We start from the raw sequence: 9,157 nt of genomic DNA, 5'->3' as shown, positions 1-9,157 counted from the left end.
GGCCATGAAACAAAGTCTCGACCAAAGGCAGAAGACAAGAACTGGGGTAACGAATCCCATCTGTGAGTACCTTCATGTGATGCACCATAGTTAGCTAGCACATCTGCCACAACATTCCCTTTCCGAAAGATGTGAGTGACACGTAACTGCAATTGTCTTGCTAGAACCATACTGTTTAGCCACTCAATGCGCAGCCTCCAAGAGACAAGAGATGGGGACGCAAAATATCTGACCACTACCGCTGAGTCCGTCTCAATCCACAAATGGCGCCAATTGCGTGACCTAGCCACCCCAATTGCTTCCAAGAAAGCAAGAACCTCAGCATCAAGGGCACTAGGAACTCTTACCCTAGAAGCAAAAGCATGGACAAAAGCACATTCAGCATCACGAGCTATACCACCATATCCAGCATTGTCCGCATCTCGGAAAGAACCGTCGGTGTTAACCTTGACCCAAGGGGGAGTGGGAAGCGTCCAGGTCACTTTTATGAAACGAGGAGCGGTTGCTCTCAAAGATGAAAGTGATAAGATATTAAAAATAGGATAAGTTGAGGTTGGGAGAGAATGGACAAAAGCCATACCTGCAGACTCTTTCAATGACAATAAGAAAAAGCGCATGAATCTGATGAGGTTGAAAGTGCTACCCTCATGTCTCAACCAATTCCTTTCTGACCAAAAGCACCAAAGAAGATTGCAAAGAGTGATGCGCCAAAGCAATTTCACTGAGGGAGAGAGAGAAGAGATGAAGGATGATGAATAGAGTGTCGTTGCATGGAAGGGAACTTGAACATGCTAAAACACCACCTCCAAATCTCCCTCGAAACGATGCAGCTCCAAAAAAGGTGCTCCCATGATTCCCCAGCCGACCCACAAAAGCTGCATTTAGATGGAAGAGCCACACCCCTCCTTTGTAGCCGCTCATCAGTAAGAATCCTCCTGTGAAGAATCTTCCAAGTGCAAATGCTCTTCCGTGGTTGTATTGCCTTATGCCAAATCAGTGAACCCCAATGTAACTTGGGAAGCGAATGGGATAGGGTGCCATACGCATCCTTAGCCGTTGGAACGCCCGATGAGGTATCAGACCAAACAACCTGATCCCTCATAGGCTCGAAAGGAAGGGTATAAGAGGTGAGTGCAGCTGCAACATCAGGAAAGGCCTGGAGGAAAATATCTGGCAAATCCCATCTTCCATGCATAATGAAGTCACTGATCTTATTGTCAAGTTGCCCCAAAGTTTGGGAATCAAAATGAAAAGCCTCACCTAATATGTCACCCATCCAATTATCTTTCCACAACCTAATCGAATTGCCATCTCCAATTATCCAACGAAGCTTGGAGAGTAGAACTCGCCAAACTCTTTTTAAACCTAGCCAAACTGAGGATTTTTTATAGTAAGAACAAGGTTGAAACCCATTCGAAAGAAAACGAGCATGAAGAAACTTCGCAGAAGGTGAAACGTCAGAAACAACCTCCCACCCACGTTTAAGAAGCAAGGCTTGGTTTAACACGAAAAGGTTCTTTAGGTTCAACCCACCCCGATCCTTACGTTGACATACTTGATCCCAAGAAACCAAAGCTCCTCCATCTTTCAATGAGTCCCCATTCCAAAAGAAGTTACAAATCCACCTTTGAACCACTTTCAAGAGAGAACGGTGCCAGGCATAGATATGAAAGCTATAGATGAGTAAGCTTTGAATTACAGAGTCAATAAGTTGTAATCTAGCAGCTTGAGATAACAACTTACCCTTCCAGGAGCTGAGTTTACAACGGACCTTATCCGCTATCGGTCGTAAAAAGGCATTAGTAGGACAGCCTTGAAAGATGGGGACTCCAAGATAGCTGAAAGGAAGAGTGCCTAACTGTATGCCCAATGATTGAATAATGATACTCTGTCGAGGACGAGCTGAGGCCCCTAAGAACAACAATGACTTGTTTTTATTCACAACCTGGCCAGAATTAACTGCATATTCCTCTATAAACTCGGTAATGGCCTTAAGGCCAAGGGGGCTAGCCTGCATAAAAACCATTATGTCATCTGCAAATAGCACATGTGAAGGAGGATTGCAAGCACCAGGAGCAGCAATACAATCAATCTCTCTTTGAGAAACAAGGAAGGACAAACCCCTGCTTAACACCTCTTCCGCAAGGCAAAAAAGGATTGGTGATAAAGGATCGCCTTGGCGCACTCCTCTTGAACAAGTGAAAAACCCACAAGACTGGCCATTGACTAGGATGGATAGATGTGCTGACTGAAGAATGCAATGAACCCACCTCTCAAATACCGAGTCAAACCCAAAGGTACTAAGAACTCTTAATAGAAAATGCCAATCAATTGTGTCAAATGCCTTTGCTATATCAAATTTAATGGCAATATTCCCATACTTACACTGATGGTCAAGGAGATTCATGCATTCAGAGGTAAGAATAATAGGGTCCGCAATTGATCTTCCCTTGATGAAAGCACTCTGATTCTTGGAGACAATCCTTGAAGCAATTGGACGTAGACGATCAGCTATAATTTTGGTAATGATTTTGAAAGAGAAATTTGCCAGAGCAATCGGACGATAGTCACTAAAGCCTTCTGCTTCAAGAACTTTTGAAACCAAAATTATAAGGTTGGAGTTAAAGTGGGGAAGAATGAACCCAGTTGCAAAGAAGCTTCTAACAGCATCAATCACATCCTTGGAAATTATATCCCAACAGAATTTAAAGAAGCCACCTCCAAACCCATCAGGGCCAGGGGAGCAACTACCATCCATACACTGAACTGCTAACACAATCTCCTCATCTGTAGGGATTGCAGTAAGAATCTCATTGTCCGCTGCAGTAACTAGATGAGGAATGGTTCTTTCGACAAGGCCCGTATCAGTGATGCTCCGGTCTCTAGTAAACATATTTGTATAGTGTTGAACAATATAACTGGCAATGGAATCATGATCTTGCAAAATGGCACTCCCATCAAAAAGAGAGGTGATGGATTTATTTGAGCGACGAATCCTTACCAAGTTATGCAGAAATGCAGTATTACGATCACCATCCTTGAGCCACCTACCCGAGATTTATCTCGAAGCATGGTGTGCTGCAAAGAAAGCTCCGCTTTAAAGAGTGCCTGTGCATCATCTTCGCGGCTGAACCTTTCATCAGAAGGACCCAGATTACAAATTTCAGATTGGACAATCTCATGCCAACTTGTGCAGTACTCATAGCAAACCAACCATTATTAATTATCAAATATTTGATAACTAATAATGAATAATGATTCGATAAATACCGATATCTGCTTTTAGATTACTTGGTCTCCAAGTATGCTTTATTTAGCCTCCAAACAATATATTCCGAGTTTATCGAAAATATATAGCTTGGACCACGGATATTGGCCCGGTTTTCTTCGAGTCCCCCTTGTCGGGAAAAAATGTTAATTTTGGGTTCAAACATGTACCACACCATGTCTGTTTCCACAGGAATGCTAACACTACATTACACGGTAGATCAAACTTGTCCTAGTCAATATAGATAAGTTAACGGAACTTCTTGGATTGTGATTGACTTTCCCATAGTTGGTTGAGAATTATAGTTAGGGTGATTGAGCAATGGTATGGGAAGATGTATGCCCTTTGAAAAGCTTATGAGCATTGTGGCAAATTTAGCTGACTTGGATCAGGAAGCGGACAATTATCAGGGCAAATGTATGAACAGTGTACGGTGTACCCTATGGAAAGTAGAACAGTGTGTGCATGTATGTTAAGTTACCTTGACACCCAAAATCATTGTATTTGTTAGTTCACTTCTTCAGGAACACAACCTGACAGGTTGAGGCCTGGTTTTACTTGTACACTGATTCTTTCTTACCATCTTCTTGTACAATAGATCAATGCATGTATCCAATTTTTGATCAGAAACCTTTTCTTTTTATTTTTCTGTCTAATTAAATTGTGGGTATATTACATATGCCTTGAGCAGTTTAATCTCATACCGTTGATTAGCATAGTGGATTGAATGCTATGGTTGTCAACGGTGTAAAGTGATTATTGTTCGAGTAAATGATGTCGCCATCATAGTTTTTGCTGTGAATCCCTTACATAAATTTTAATATCTATTTTGATCAAAACTATTCAATTGATAATCGTTACGAAATATATTTGATAATAAAAAATATTAAAATTACTCAAAGAAAACCATACACTTATCATGAATTAGAAGTCTATGATTCTAATTCAAAACAAACTTTTCCAATATGCAAGTGACAATTACGAGATGAGATGCATCGATGTACCAACCTAAACAAACTGTTCAAATTGGAATTATGAGCTGGAGCTAGAAGATAAGGCGGAATTGGAAACAAACCGTGGTTAATTAATTTACATAACGGGGGTCATACAATGCAAACCAAAAGTATCGGTTTGGAAATGAATTAAAAAAACGAAAAAGAAAAAACAAAAGTATGGGCTTGGAATTTTGTTCCCGATTCGATTCGTGGAGAAGCAATATTTAATCAGTTGCAGCAAATCGTAAAATTACAACAGAAAATCAATATCAGTTGTCTCTCTTTCCTCTGTTCCTCTTCTTCTTCCGCTGTTCTTTAGCTTAGGGCTTATCTTTTGCACCATGATCAGAATTTCTAGCTGGTTTCAGTGGTCATGTGGAATCGTTCAAGATCCACAAAGGCAAAGGACGGTGATTAATCAAGCAATCAAAAAACACAAACTACGAGCATTGAATCATGATCAGTAGAAAACTAATCCTATATACCGAGTGCAGTTAATCAGTGTACGATATTTCCTTGACCAAAAAAGAGTACTGGATCATTTCACTTTCAGAGCTTAACCCACTTATCATCATGACTAGCCGAAGCAACCAAACTCGTTACGGTTGGCACAGCAAACTATGATTACTCAAGATCAAGAAATATAAATATTGATTACTGTAGACATGTTCAATAACAAAGCACAAGCTATGCACAATTTGACAATAATCACAATATGACGGAGAACAGAATACTGCACTCACATTATCAGCGTGGATGCCACGCCCCGAATTTTGAATAATCAATTCAAAGTCCGAAACATAAAAAATAACAATAACAAATAACGTCATGAATTTTTTTCTCACAAACAACCACACTTCACACCTCTCAATATTACAATAAACCAAATTCTCAAGTTATTTATTACAGCACACTCTCACCAAATCAAATTGTAAGGCTCAAATGAGCTTAACTCACCTCACTATTACAATTGCTTTAAAACTATAACGAATACTCTAACCCGCACGATCACCGCCCTGATTCTCCTGACCTGCAGGATTACCCGCTACACAATTTGAATAGTGTACCGGGATTGCAACAACACCAAACCCGGTAAGCTTTTGACAGCTCGTATGAGTAAACAAGAAATGAACGGTTGATTTATTAAATCATATTTCTTTTAACTCAAGCAAAACAACCAACAATCACAACATCCACAAAGCAATCCACAATCCCCAAAATCAGTCACTAAAATCACCACTCTAAATCACCAAAGATTAATACGGGATCTAAACTCACATCTTTCTTCCCAAAACCCCGAAAGAATATTTATACAAATACGGTGACTGACAGACTAGAGCTCTACTGCCTCTGTCACGCCCCGAATTTTGAATAATAAATTCAAATCCGAAACATGAAATAAACAACTTAATCAAATAAACGTTCTGAATTTTTTTCTCAGAGATAAACACTCCTAGCCTCACTCACTAATACATAAACCAAATCCTCAAGAATTTAATATTACAACATAATCTCACCAAATTTAAATGTAAGCTCAATGAGCATAACAACCTCCCAACAAAGCTGTAACTCCAATCTCACTACTCTAAGCAGCCTGATCACCTTCTCGATTCTCCTGACCTGCAGGACTACCCGCTACACAATTTGAATAGTGTACCGGGATTGCAACAACACCAAACCCGGTAAGCTTTACAGCTCGTATGAGTAAACAAGAAAGAACTGTTGATTTTAATTCATATTTATTTTAACTCAAGTAAACAACCAACAATCAAAACATCTGTGAGGAAACATCAAACAAAACACGGAAAATCCACAACGAATACATTTCCACAATACTCTAACCACAATATCCCCACTTTAGTCCATCCCAACTGTTTTGGACCCAACACTAATGACACGTTAGATTTCTAACAACATCGTTATCTGTCATCTCGGTTATTATTTAACCGGCGTTCTTCAGACTCTTCCGTCCTCAGAGCACTACATCTCGGTTATTATTTAACCGGCGTTCTTCGGACTCTCCGTCCTCAGAGCACTACATCTCGGTTATTATTTAACCGGCGTTCTTCGGACTCTCCCGTCCTCAGAGCACTACATTTCTACCCTCTAATCAACTCAGAAGGTCAACATGATTATCACACACATTTATCGATTAACATTATCATAAATAATCATGGCAATTTCTAAGACAATATCATATCATAACCAAGTTATCGTAATTCCACACACACCTCAATGTCACACCATTCCATATATATATATCCACGTAAATATATATATACGTAATCATCCGCGTAGGGATAATCACTAATACCAACTATAATTCAAGCATAAAAATCGTGAAATTCATTTTGTATAAATAAAATCATTTTACTTACCTATGGACCGTAGTTGATCAAGTCCATGTGATTAAAAACAAATATTTATTTCATAAATATTTTCACACAATTACGACAAAATAAAGTAATTAAAAGTACTCGGTTCGTAATATGAACCGCGGGAGGTTTACTCACCTCTAATCCCGCTGCGTCTTCAATTTCACAATACACACCAAAACCGCTCACCAAGGAAGACCGTCAATCACCTAATCAAACATGATCATAACTTAGCCCACAACTTATAAAACAAATTTAAACGACGATCCAACGGTCAGATCGAAATAATATGATGATCCAACGGTCGGATCCTCACGGATCGCCATTAGGATCATCCTCCTAATTTATCACGAAGATCCAACGGTCGGATCTTCCTGAATCTTCCTTATAAACATCTCCACAAAGTTTCATGAAAATCCGACGGTCGGATTCTCACGAATCACACTCCGAATCACTATTTAGCAATTATACGAAGATCCAACGGTCGGATCTTCTCCCATGACCACACATGGTCACTGGGACAGTTATACGATCAACATATCAAAACTACAAGTCCATCGGACGGTCCGATCTTCACAAAACATTAATTGGATTATCGAAATCGATCGAAAACGTAAAAATTCATGATTTTCTCCCGCTTGATTCCAAGCAAGTGCATGGTCCGACTAGTGACAACATTAACGGCCGCTCCGGTGTCAATCATGATCTTGCTAACTTTGATACCACCAATGTCTGCCGTAATGTATAGCGGTCGCATGTGTTGGACCATGGCTGGCGTTGGCTTAGAGAAGTGCATGAGTGACGCCTTGTCTGGAACCCCCGCTGGTTCTGGTAAAGCCCCGTCTTCTACAGGTGTTGCGGCTGTTGAAGTGACCTGCAATGGTTGCGCACCCTCTTCTTCTGTCTCCACGCAATCCTGAGCAGCGACCGGCAAGGCATATTTCGCGGGGAGCACGTAAACCATGTTGCAAGAAACATTCTCTGACTCAGTCCCCTCCACGTCGACATCCAGATCAATCTTGGGTTCTTCCAACGGGATATCAGTCTGGAACTGCCGAGCCAAGCGATCTACTAACGACTCTTCTGTAAGACCTTTTACCTGGCAGTGTTCAGGCCCTCGTGACTAGAGTTCTTGCTCTCCTACCAACGGCTTAGGGTTTTCCGGTTCCCTATGCTCTTTTGGGGCGGAAATGATCACACTTTGGACTTTCTTAGGTCGCCATTGCAAGGTGCTAACCACTCTGTCCTTGCCCCCCAGCCTGTCGAAGACTGAAACCTTGGCCGCCGATGCTTCATGGGAGAGCCTGCGCCTGACATGCGGTCGTTGAGTTGGCGAGCTGTTCCTTCGGGTAGGCGGTGGTGAGATCTCTTTAGTAATCCTGCAAAACACACTGGGCTTCGCAGCCCCCATTAGCGAATCTGTTTGTTTGTCAAGACCACGGGGAGGTCTCAGTGGTTTGGCGGCCAGCGCCTCCATTTCCTTCTGGTATTGTTCAGGCGACTTGATCAATTGGGAAGGTCTGATTAGGCCTTGGTCTAAGGCCTCTAGAGTGCGCTTGGCTTCACCGAACCTGCGCTGTAGCTTCCTCTTCCTGGACGGGCTAATCTCCACTGCCTTCCCCTTTTCCCTGGTGTACCATCTGCCTTCTTTGATAGGATTAGCTGCTGCAGGTGGTATATAAGGCTTGGTCAAAACATCCTTGCAGCCGCTTCTAACCTTTTCCTGCTTTGGTTAGCTCGCGGTTGCTTTTAATTTCAGGAATAAATTGGAGTCTCTGGGGGATGGTGGTGATGTCACTTTCTCCCGTTCTCTCGGGCTGGTAGGCTGATAGTTCCGCGACGGGGAAGCCCACTTGACTGGTGGCAGGGAACCAAAGCGAAATGTCTGCTCGACTTCTTCATGCGGTATTTGGATACCACATTCCTCCTTACATCGCGAGCACAGAACCACGGGTGAGGCCTGGTTGGTCGTCGCAATTCTATCCTTACCAGATGCCTCAACTGTGGCGGATTTATGACCCTGTTTGCTTGTGGCCAAATCCAGCGTTGGTTTCCGTTGCTACTTTCTGTTCCAGTCTACGTTGACCATATTGACCCCAGTATCAGGGAAGGGGTCCACATCCACCAGTGCCGTCGCGGTGACTGGAGCTTCGACCTGCAAGTTACCGTTATTAAGCCATACCTGAATTTGGTCCTTGAGCTTTACGCAGTCCGCAGTGTTGTGGTTCCACAGGTTATGGAACTTGCAGTATTTCTTTCCTTTCAACTGCTCTGGCCGCGGAAACGGCCCAAAATCAGTCTTCACCATCTTCGCAGCAATCATTTCGTCGAGAATCTCGTGAGCTTTGTTGGCATAGTAAGTATATGCCGCGAACTCCGGCTTAGTGAAGGCCATCGACTTGAGCTTAACAGGCTCCTTGGAAATCTTCAACTGTTTCAAAGACGAGTTTTTCTTCCCAGTCAGTTCGTAGGCTGCTATATCATTATCCTCGTCCTCTTCATCGTCCTGGCTCACCTCT

The sequence above is a fragment of the Rosa chinensis genome, chromosome 5 (genome assembly GCF_002994745.2).
Source record: "Rosa chinensis cultivar Old Blush chromosome 5, RchiOBHm-V2, whole genome shotgun sequence".
Lineage (NCBI taxonomy): Eukaryota > Viridiplantae > Streptophyta > Magnoliopsida > Rosales > Rosaceae > Rosa > Rosa chinensis.
Note: the sequence above shows the minus strand (reverse complement) of the source record.